This window comes from Carettochelys insculpta, chromosome 2, assembly GCF_033958435.1.
Source record: "Carettochelys insculpta isolate YL-2023 chromosome 2, ASM3395843v1, whole genome shotgun sequence".
NCBI lineage: Eukaryota > Metazoa > Chordata > Testudines > Carettochelyidae > Carettochelys > Carettochelys insculpta.
Window position 1 is genome coordinate 230,388,706 of NC_134138.1, and position 12,550 is coordinate 230,401,255.

Consider the following 12,550-nt stretch of genomic DNA (forward strand, 5'->3'; position numbering starts at 1 on the left):
GTGTTCATGACTGTCATGACCTGCAAAGGGAGGACCAAACACACACATCAGGGACTGAGGAAGACAGCTCCTGGACCTCCTCACTTTTAACTGGTTGATCATGTGCTAGACAATATTGACTTCCCATGGTCTGGCAAATTCTCTCGTCCAGCACCAGTCAGGTCCCAAGGGTGCCAGATGAGAGAAGTTCAACCTGTATATATGTCTGTAAAAATGCTGGATTTTGACTGTTAACATATCTTCACTTAAAACAACCATTCCAGTTTACATGTTAATGCTGGTTAGCTATTCTCCACGCTGTAAAATAACCCTAATGACTAGAGGTGGGAAAAGTACCCAAAAAGTTACTTGAGTAAAAGCGTATCTGCTTTCACTTCTGCATACTTGGCTATGTCTACACTTAACAAAAACTTCAAAACGGCCATGCTAATGGCCAAATCGAAGAATACTAAAAAGGTGCGAAAATGAACATTGAGCACCTCATTAGCATGCCGTCGGCTGCCACGCTTGGAAAGTGCCACGGTTCGCTCGCCCATGGCTCGTCTACATGGGGGTCTTTTTCGAAAGGACTCTGCCAACATTGAAATCCCCTTATTCCCGGGGATTTCGGTGTTGGCAGGGTCCTTTCGAAAAGGACCCCCGTGTAGATGAGCTGTGGGCGAGCGAACCGTGGCTGGCGGTGTGCTAATGAGGTGCTGAATATTCAGTTCAGCACCTTATTAGTATTCTTCAATTTGGCCATTAGCATGGCCATTTCGAAGTTTTTTGTAAGTGCAGACACGGCCCTTGCGTACAATAAAGGTGTGATGTGTGTGTGCACGCACTGGTGCAGATGTGTGCTCAGGCACGTGTACTTTTACTCGAGTGGTTTCCGAGATGGAGACTAGTGACTTGTACTTAAGTACATTCCCCCAGCAACTGCACTTTTACTCAAGTTGCTTTTTGGGTACTTTTTGCGCCTCTGCTAATGACTCATTAGCTGAGAAGCCTTCACCACAGGTTTTTCCCCTACCATTCCCAGTAGATTTAGGGCATGTGTACACTAGACATTAAAGTCCATCCTAGATATGCAATTCCAGGTATAGCAATTGCGTAGCTGGAATTGATGTGTCTAGAATTGGCTTATCTGGCTGTCCTCACTGAGGGAGGTCAATGGGAGAGTTTCTCCTGTTGAGCTTCCTTAATCTCACAAGAATGGAGAGTACAGGGGACAAATATCAACCCCTGATATATTGATTTCACATGTCCCCACTATGCATGAAAAACTGAACCCTAAAAGCTTGACCCTGACCTTCTGGTAAGTGCAGATGTGTCCTTAGATGTACATTAGGCAATAGTTCGTATTAGGACAATTAGCCACATTGTTCAGGATCTTCCAGATCTGAAGAAGTGCATCTGTCCCACAAAAGCACTTAACCTAATAAATGATTTTGTTAGTCTTTAAAGTGCTACAGGAGTCCTTTTCATTTTGTTAGGATACAGACTAACGTGGCTGCCTCTCTGTGGCTACGTCTACACTACAAGATAAAACTGAATTTATTAATATTGATTTTGTAACTCTGGACTTTATAAATTTGAATTTGACTATCCTCACCTCCCCACACGCTCCTCACAAAGTCAAATTCTTGCTGCCACACTCAATTGGCAAATATCGACTGTTGCAGTAGTGCATTGTGGGAACCTATCCCACAGTTCCCTCATCCCCATAGCATTCTGAGTATGTTCGCTGATCTTTGACATCATCTTCTCACATTGCATTGCAGTCATTTCCGCACCGGTGTTAAGCAAATGCCATTTTTCCAGTTGGAAGGAAGGAAAAGTAGGGCATTAACAAAGACGGCAAAGTTAACAGAAATCTCTTTCTTATGTAACTGAATTATGAAGGATTTCATAAAAATCAGCGTGTGTCTTCTCAGCTGGCCATTGACTGACTGTCCCCTGTCCCTTGACTGCATCTGATCCCTGAAAATAAAACAGGAACAATGAAAAGCATGAAGAAAGAGTTGATAGAAAAGTTTTTGAAAAAAGAGAGTTGCTGAGGGGAGGGCATTTGGCTTCCCAGTTCATTATACAGCTTCTGTGCACAGTCTGTATTCTCAACCGGCCTTCTACCCATTCTTCCCTGCACGAAGGGGTGCAAAGTTAGAAGAAAGAGGATAGAAAAGGCTGTCAAGAAAAATTTTTGTCTTCCCCCTTCACTACACAGAAATGACCAACATGGGGTATGGCAGTGAAATTTCACACACTCAACTTATAATGGACACAGGAGTCTCAACCTGCCCTCCACCCATTGTTACTTGTGTTTTTGGGGAGGGTCAAACCATGAAGAAAGAGGATAGGAAAGGTTAGGAAAAGATTTAATAAATGAAATATCAAAGATTTTGCAAAAAGCAGCAGGAGTCTGCAAAATATTTTTGGTGGGGTGAGAGGAGCTGTGATCTGTGGCTGCAGAGCCAGTTGAAATGTGCCCCTGACCCTGAAAATCTTAGCCACCGGTGGGGAGACTTCCCCATGCTGGCAGCAAGTCCCCCTGGTCCTTGTTGGGGCATGGGGTGGTTTCGGGGGGGGGCAGCTGAAGTAGTCCCCCTGAATATCTTAGACGCAGAGGAAGACTTATTCCCAGTGGCAGAAAGGTCCTGAGAATATTTTTGGTGGGGGGGCCATTTGAAGTAGTCCCCTCATGCGGCAGCAAGCCCCTGAAAATCTTAGCCACCAGGGAAGACTTCCCCCAGTGGCTGCAAGCCCCCAAAATTCCTTCCTGCCATTGGCGCCCTAACTGCGTGCACACTAGGACATGGTGCTGTTTGGCAGCATGGTCAGCACCAAACAGCAGGCACGTCCTTTTATTGGGCTGGAGGCTACTCACGAGATGTGGCTGAGCGTGGGAAAGACCCCAACAGCGTGGTTCCTGTGGGGGAAGGAAGGAGGGGCCATGCACAAATGTAAACTGCTGAGAAGAAATTTCATGACCCCCACAACAATCTTGCTGCCACCTGGTGTGACGTGGCAGTGGCTGGCACCACGCAGCACAGAAAAAATACCAGATGTAGAGACAGAACCATGACCTCTATGCTGGGGCTCTTTGTAATAGGTAGATGCGCTCACATAGCCAATAGCAAAGAAAGAAAGAAAGACATTTCTCAGGCTCTCGTACAAACATGACTCTCCAGCCACAGGCTTCCTGGTCCCAATTTGAAATTCACGGTCTTCCTGTTACCTAATTCCTGCACACCTGGAGAGCAGTGGCCAGAGCAGAGCACTAAGGAGCATTGTGGGTTACATCCAGGACACCTCTGGAGGCTAATAAATTTGATTTTAAGATGTGGCACTTCCACACTGGCCTTTACTCAAACTTTTGAATTCAAGCTTGACGCTATACACAGCTGGTACTGACAATATTATGATAATGATATTAGTGCTCCCTAAATCGAGCTAATGTTATTTACAGTGAAGACAGTTGTGGTAATACCGAGCTAACTGCTTTAAATTTGATTTTATCTCAGTGTAGATGTAGCCTGTGACTAGTAGCTGCTAATGAACTGTTCATTTAACTGTGAGCTGACAAAGCAGGTCTTTGCCCACGAAAGCTTACACTCCAAAACATGTTAGTTTATAAGGTGCCACAGGACTTCTTGTTGTTTATGAACTAACTTCTGATTCTGAGACTATAGCTGTACCTTGTGACGGTAAGGAGTAACTGCATCCCTTACACTTTAGAAGTCCTTTCCTGCATCACTGAAGCTGTTGTGAATTTTGCCATTAATGGAAATAGATGCAGGACTGAGATGCCTAAATTTATTGGAATTGTGCCCATTGTGCCACTTTTGCATTTGGCTCTGTGTATCTTTGGCTCTTTGCTACACAATTGTAATATTGATTCAGCAGTCACAGGCCTATACCAATTAACTTTGTCTCTCCAGCTGCGAAAGTTAATTTTTAACAGCATATCCACACAAATGAGTGGAACTTCAAAAGGCAATGGCGCATTCAGCTGCAGTGGAGTAGTGAATTGAAGATATTCTATTTTGAAGTTAATCCTCCCATATGATGTGAAATAATTATTCTAAACGCTCATCCAGATGGGCTGCAAATCTTACCCACCATTTTGAAAGAGTACTATAGAATTAAATAGGCATGAGCCCAATATTGATCTATAGAAATTACTCTAAAGATGTATCAAATATATGATAATTTTTCGGGTTTTTAAATGAGAGAAAAAAATATCTGCTACGGATTCTACTATAATCTAGATAGTGATTAAATTAAAGAGAGTTATACAAAAGAGGCTTTTTATTAATTCTCTAGGACTTTTCCATAAAGACAAGCCTTTTATTTGGACACCACCATTAGAGATTCCAATCTCTTCACTCTAGGCCCTTGTTTACACTAGAGCTATTTGCTATGACACCTACCATGTCTGCAACACACACTGTATCACCTATACATCTGAGCTCCTGAGAAATTTCTTATCTACAGTAGGAAAATGAGCCAATGGAAGCTGTCTGCGCTGCAAATGCAGGTATGAGCAGCTCATGGTGGCCCCTCTCCATGACGAGTGGCACAAAAATGCATATGGCCCTAGCAGCCAGCTGATTTGAGCAGCGTGTGGAGCACATCAGACAGGAGGCTTGCCCCAGGATCATTCTGGGCTGCTGGCTGGGAGCCACCCAGGATAAGCGCCTGCCAGCCAGAACCTGCACCTCGTACCCCAGCTCCTCCCGCATCTCAACTCCTTGTCCCAGATCACAACTGAAACCCTCTGCTCCCGCTCCTACACGCCTGCCCCAGGTTACAGCCCTCTCTTGCTCCAGATGTATATTAACTACTATTTTATACCCCTCCTCCTGCACCTCTGCTCCTGGTCACAAGCCACAACTGCCTTCCAGATCCTGCACCCCTTTCTACATACCTCTTCCAAATCAGAATCCACACATGCAGCCAAACCCTATCCCAGATCCTGTATCCCCTCCTGCACCCCAATCCTCTGCCTGAGATCACAAGCCCCTTCTTTTCTCAAATTTTCTCCCCCTCCTGCAACCCAGTCCCCTACCCCAGCCTCCCTTCTGCACCCAATCTCTGTCCCAGACCCTGCATCCCATCCATAGGAAAGTGTGGCCCTTGAGAACTTACCAACATTTTGGGAGTGGTCTTCCATCAAAAATGATTCGCCTCCCCTGATCTAGACCATCCCTGACTGGTGTTTATCAAACTGGCAAAAATCTCCAGTGCTGGAGATTCCAACAACCTGCCAAGGCAATTGATTCCAGTGGTTAACAACCTTGACAGGCAGGAAGTAGGAAGCTTTTCCTAATATCCCAACTCAACTTCCCTTGTTGCAATTTAAGCCCATTGTTTCTTGTCTTATCATCAGAGCTGAAGGAGAATAATTTTTCTCCCTCCTCTTTCTAACAACTTTTCAGGTGCTTGAAAGTTGTCATCATGCCCCCTTCTCAGTCTTCTCTTTCCCAGATTAAACAAATCCATTCCTTTCAATCTTCTTTCATAGGCCATGTTTTCCAGGCTTTTGATCATTTTTGTTACTCATCTCTGGACTTTTTCCAATTTGTCCATATCTTTCCTGAAAAATGGCACCCAGAACTGGACACAATACGCCAGTTGAGGCCTAATCAGCGTGGAGTAGAATTCTCATGACTTGCTTATAGACTTCTCATGACTTTCTTATGTATGCTAATGCATCCCAGAATGATGATGTTTGCTTTTTTTGACCCAGTGTTATGCTGTTGACTCATGCTTACAGAGCCCTGTACGGATTCAAAATGTGCATCTGCCTCCGTACTGGCCAGGCTCAACTTTTCTTCTAACCTGCAGTCCCAATTTTACCTAACATTCACACATCTGGAGAGGAAAGCGGAAGGAGCAGGATTGTGTAGGGAAGAGGCAGGCAGCACAAAAGCAGGCATTGGGTGTAAAGAGCAGTAGGGACCGGGGTAAGGGGCAGCAGTGACCCAGGGCCACGGCTCCATTGGTCAGTGCTCAGTAGATAGGGGAAGAGGCGGGGCCAGCACTCAGCCCTTCCTGCAAGGAGATTTAGGTTGAAGCTTCTTGTGTCCTTTCCCTGACGGTAGTGCAGATATTGCCTTTGGTATCCACACCCCATACTGCCTCCCGCCATCTTGGCGGCTGGGCAGAAGTGGGGAGGAGAACCTTGCAGGGGATCTACTCCATCATCTGTGGATACCTGCGAATATGCAGGGCTCTACATATTTAGCTTGTCCACAGTGACCCCCTTGATCCCTTTCCACCATTCTCTTTCCTAGGCAGTCTTTTCCCTTTGGTTGGGTCTACACTAGAGAGTTTTGGCGACAGAAGGGGCCTCAATTCTCGACAGAATTCTGCATTTGCCTCGACAGTATTCTCTCTCAAAATTCTAGGCATAAAAATCTATGGATGTTGTACTGTTGACAAAAGTGGAGAGTGGACATTCTATCGACAGAGACGGCTTCGGGTTGCCAGGCAGCCCTCTTTGCAGAGCTGCCATTCCCCTTTCTGGCACCAGAGGGCAGTGCAGTCTGGCAGTCCTCTGTCGACAGAGCAAGCTGTGTGTAGATGCAATCTGTTGACAGAGGTTCTGTTGAGATTTCTATGTCGACAGAAGTTACTGTATACAGTGAAGAACTGGAAGCTCTATCTGTCGACAGTACTCTGTCCAGAGATTGTTATGCCTCACATTTTTGAGGGATAATGCTGTCAAGGAGAATGCAGAGTTCTGTCGAGACTCTGTCAACAGAATGCTTTAAGTGTGTAGATGTTCCCTGAGTTGTGTCGACAGAAGGCCCCTCCTGCCAACAAAACTCTCAAGTGTAGACCCAGCCTTTGTGTGCAACTGATTGCTTTTTTCTCCTAAGTGGACAACTCTGTATTAGTCCATATTGAATTTCATCCTATTTACCACAGACCATTTCTCCAATTTGTCAAGATAATTTTTTTGAATTATAATCTTATCCTCCAAAGCACTTGCAAACCCCTCCCATATTGGTATCATCTGTAAACTTGATAAGTATGCTATTACATTATTTAAGTATTCATGAAGGTATTGACTGGAACCAGTCCCAAAAGTGATCCCTGTGGAACCCCACTCGTAATGCCCTTCCAGTACAACTGTGAGTTAATGATAACTACTCTCTTAGAATGGTTATCTGCTTGTTATGCATCCACCTTACAGCAGCTTCATCTAGGTTGTATTTTCCTGGTTTGTTAATGAGAATGGCATATGAAACTGTATCAAATGTCTTACTAAGGTCTAGATATACCACATCTACCACTTCCTCGCTCCACACGGATTGTTACCCTATCAAAGAAAGCTATCAAGTTGGTTTGACGTGTTTTTCTTTACATATCCATGTTGACCGTTACTTACCACATCATTATCTTCCACGCTTGCAAATTGATTCGTTAATAATTATCCATTATCTTTCCTGGTACAGAACTGACTGATCTGTAATTCCTTGGGTTATCCTTATTTGCCTTTTTATAGAGGGGCACAAAATTTGCCCTTTTCTAGTCTTTGTCAATCTCTCCCATATTCCATAACTTTTAAAGATAATTACTAACGGCTCAGATCTCTCTTCATTCTGCTCCTGGGCTATTCTAGATTGCATTTTATCAGTCCCTGGTGATGTAAAGACATCTAACTTGTCTAAGTATCTTTTAACTTGTTTGTTTCCCTATTTTAGCTTCTGAACCTACCAAGTTTCATTGGTATTCGCTATGGAAGGTGTCTAATCACTACCAACCTTCTTGGTGAAAACTGAAACAAAGAAGTCATGAAGCACCTCTGCCACTACCACATTTCTATTCTTGTTTTCTCCTCTTCATTGAGGGCCTACCCATCCTTCATTTTCCTCTTGCTTCTGTTTTATTTGTAAAACGTTTTCTTGTTACTATTTATATCTCTAGCTAGTTTGAGTTCATATGTACTCATAGTTTGTATTCATCTTTTGTAATCTGGCCTAGTTTCCACTTTCTGTAGGACTTCTTTTTGATTTTTAGATCATTCACAATCTCGTGGTTGAGCCAGGGTGGCTTCTTGCAGACTTCCAATCTTTCCTACTCAGTGGAAGAGTTTGCTCTTGTGCCCTTAGCAATGTTTCTGAAAAACTGCCAACAGTCTTCAACTGTTTTTCCTCTTAGACTTGCTTCCCATGAGATCTCATCTACTAATTCCCTGAGTTTGTTACAGCCAAACTTCTTGAAATCCATTGTCTTAATTTTGCTGTATACCTTCCTATAATTCCTTATAACTCTATCATTTTGCAATCACTTTTACCCAAGCTGCTTTCCACTTTCAAATTTTTAACCAGTTTCTCTCTAAAGCTGGGTTTACTCTATAAAGTTCTGTCTATAGAAGTCACTGTCGACAGAGTTTTGCCAACAGAACCTCTGTCTACAGAACATGTCCACACCTAATGCAGGCTCCCCTTGTCAACACTCTGTCAACAGAAAGTGGCCAGATAGCCCAGCCCTCTGTCGACAGAACAGCCAATCGGAAGTTCTGTAAACAAGATAGCCCAGTGAACTGGAAGCTCTCTCTGTCAACAGAGCCCCACACCCCCACCAGCATCTACATTATTTTTCTGTCAACCGAATCTGTCTACAGAGGTGCTATGTCTCCAACTTTCAAGACATAACTCTGACGGGGAAAAAAGTCTGTGTTATGTCAACAGATTCTAGACAGAACACATTTGTAATGTGCACGTTCCTTAGTTTTGTCGACAGAAGGCCTCTTCTGTAGACATAACTTTGTAGTGCAGAGACAGCTTATTTGTCAAAATCAAAGCTAGAACAGCTTCTTCCTTAGTAGCTTTTTTCACCTTTTGAAATAAAGTACCCCCAATACAATCCAAGAATTTGTTAGATATTCTATGCCCTGCGATGTTATTTTCCTAACAGATGTCTGGGTAGTTCAAGTTCCCCATGACCAAGTCCTGTGTTTGGATGATTTCGTCAGTTCCTTAAAAAAGGTATCATCCATGTCTTCCTGGTTAGGTGACCTCTAGTAGACCTCTACTATGACATCACCCTTGCTTTTTACCTCTTTCATCCTTACTCCTCAACAAGTCTGTGTCCTATTTCCATCTCTACCCTCAGTCCAAGTGTGTACATTTTTAATATATAAAGCAACACCTCCTCCCTTTTTTCCCTGTCTGTCCTTCATAAGCAAGCTGTACACATACCAATATTCCAGTTATGTATATTATCCCACCAAGTCTCCATGATGCCAGCAATGTTATAGTTGTGTTTTTATTAGCAAGAGTGACTTGGGTGGGTGCACCGCCCCAAAGCATCTCCCCCTCATGTTTCCTACACAAAATTCTTGGTCATTCACAAGCTCTAGGGGTACCCACCCTCACCCATTTCTAGGGCTCAGGGATATCTTTACATCTTGCAGGTTTGTGGGGTCTTTTACCATTCAAAGAGCCTTACACAGTAATATCCCACTTAATCTCTTATTTATTAACCATCTTAAAAAACAAACAATGCATATGCTAAGCATACAACACTCACCACTCCCAATAAGACAGATGAATTTGTCTTGATGGCCAGTCAGTATCAGATCCACTTGGGGGGACTCCAGTTTCTGCACAATATCACTGGCATGGGGTTAAGGTCAGGCAGCTCTGATCTTGGAGCTGTCTTGAAGTTGGTTGTCAAAGAACTTTCTTTTGGATCCCAATGTATATGGTGAAACTCGAGTCCCAATTAGCTATAACTTAACCAATTATTTACTAAAGTTTTACTAACCAGTCCTAACATACTGTAACAGAATTATCTAACCAATCATAACCCACCACCTTAACTGATTAACACCTAGCAAAATTAATTGCACAGCAGACAGATACAACTACAAATCAAACAGAGACCTCACAAACAAACAAGAGGAAAGTGAGGGCCAGAATCACAGAATGAGGAATCCATTACCCCAACTATCATTGATAAGGAGTTTATTGCCAGATGAAATGCTATCAAACTAATGCTACGTCTACACTAGCCCAGAAGATCGACCCACTCAGGGTCAATCTTCTAGGGTTTCATTTCAGGCACCGAGTGAGGATGCACGAAATCAACCTCTCTGGGGTCTCAGTCGATCCCTGTACTCCTCATGAGAGACATGGAGTAAGGGAGGTCAACAGCAGAAATGTAGCTAGAATTGTATATCTGTAATCACCTTACTTTGCCTAGTATAAACAGCCTAAGTTTTCTTTAACTATCTTAAGACCGGTTCCTCTATCTGGACTATGTCTACACTAGCCAAAAACTTCAAAATGGCTGTGCAAATGGCCATTTCAAAGTTTACTAATGAAGCGCTGAAATAAATATTCAGCACCTCATTAGCATGCGGGCGGCCGCGGCACTTTGAAATTGACGTGGCTCGCCGCCGCGCAGCTCATCCAGACGGGGCTCCTTTTCGAAAGGACCCCACCTACTTCAAAGTCCCCTTATTCCTATGAGCAGATGGGAATAAGGGGACTTTGAAGTAGGTGGGGTCCTTTCGAAAAGGAGCCTCGTCTGGACAAGCCGCATGGCGGCGAGCCGCATCAATTTCGAAGTGCTGCGGCTGCCCGCATGCTAATGAGGTGCTGAATATGTATTTCAGTGCTTCATTAGTAAACTTTGAAATGGCCATTTGCATGGCAATTTCGAAGTTTTTGGCTAGTGTAGACACAGCCCTGGTGATACTGAGTGCAATTAGGACAGGGTCTCCTTAACCGCTGGGTATTATACTATTTCAGTGCAATTTAGATGCAATGTGAAGATGACTCCCTGCTTTACAGAAAAAGGCCATATCCTGACACCCATACTCACCGTCAGTGCCATGGGCTTCCGGTGAGGGTGGGGGCAAGACTGTGGCTGCGCTCACCAGAAGCACTGCAGTGCTTCCAGAAGAAGAGGTGGGAGGAGGTGTAGCATGGGGGAGAGAACAGGGAGGGGACAAAGCAGAGCAGGAAGGGTCAGAACAGGCCATGGGCACATGGCCAGTTTCCTGTTGCTTCCCCCAGAAGTCCTGTCACCAGTTGCCATTGTTTACTAGCATTAACTCTTCCCAGTTATTCCACATACTTCTCACATTAGTATACAGACCTTTAAGATACTGATTCCCTTCTTCAATTGTCACCTCTCCTTTATCCCTGTTATAACACCACATGGCTCTGGCTGGGATATTTATAGCCTCTCTTGTTGCTATAAAGGGAGGCACCATTAGCTGACTACGTTCTCTGTGGATCTCTCCCTAGCATGGTCAGTTCATTGATCGTTACTTTTTAATACTATTGTTTTAATATTTGTATTTAATATAGGGCAACCATATCTCCCTGACCCAAATACGGGACAGGGAGATATGGGGTGAAGGGCTGGTTCCCCCAAGTCCCAGAGAGCCGGGAACGAAGTGGCAGCTGCCGGTGATCCCCTAGAGCCGCGGGGAAGCTGCAGCTGCTGGGCCTCCACCAAAGCCCTGAGAAAGTGGCAACTCCCAGTGCTGCCCGGGAGCCTGGGAAAATGACAGCTGCCAGCATTCCCCAAGCTCCGGGGAACCAGCAGCCACCAGCCCTCCTCCAGAGCCCTGCTACGTTCCTCCTGCTTCCTGGAGGCTCAGGGAAGTGACTCCTGCTGGCGGAAAAGGTTGGTGTGGCAGGGACGACGGCCCAAATACGGGACAATGAGTCCCTTTTAAAAAATAAGTCGGGATGCCTTTTTGGCATCTCAAATACAGGACTGTCCTGCCCGATGCCGGAGGGATGGTTGCCTTAATTGAACCTGATAGGTGCAACGGCAGCTGGGCTTTTACCCCAACCTCCATCCCTCCTCCTTAAGCCCTATTTTATCGCGTGTGTGTGTGTGTGTGTGTGTGCGCGCACGTGTTGGGGGAAAGCCATCTTATATAGAAGCCATTTCACATATCTTACTTCTGCACATACACAAGAGCCTGAACTCTTCCTGATCTATCTGGGAATAGCAGAGAGGATGAGCTCCATGGAATACATTAATGAACTGTTTGGATTTGGGGCTCCAGCTCCCTGGTACCTCTTCCTCCTTGCTGCTAACGGTTTCTCTTTGAAAAATGATTTACATTTCTCAAACTAATTGCCTCTGGCACTGGACTTGTTTGTGTAAGGGTATAAAATACTGGAGTTAGCTGCATCAAGCAGCCTTGCTGGACCTGGTTTTACCAGTGTCTGGTCTGGCTCATCTGTTGCCTTACTGAAGTCAATAAAGCCGTTTGTTAGCCACCTAAATGCAGAGAAGTAAAAAAATAAGTCGGTTTGCCTTTTTGGCATCCCAAATATGGGACTGTCCTGCCCAATACCGGATGGACGGTCACCTTAATTTAACCTGATAGGGACAGCAGCAGCTGGGCTTTTACCCCAGCCTCCATCCCTCCTCCTTAAGCCCTATTTTCTCTCTCTCTCTGAGAGAGAGAGAGAGAGAGAGAGAGAGAGTGTGTGTGTGTGTGTGTGAGAGAGAGAGAGAGAGATTTACAGGCTCCCCTGCCCGCCTACCGGGAAAAGAGAGGAAATGGCTGATGGCACATCCA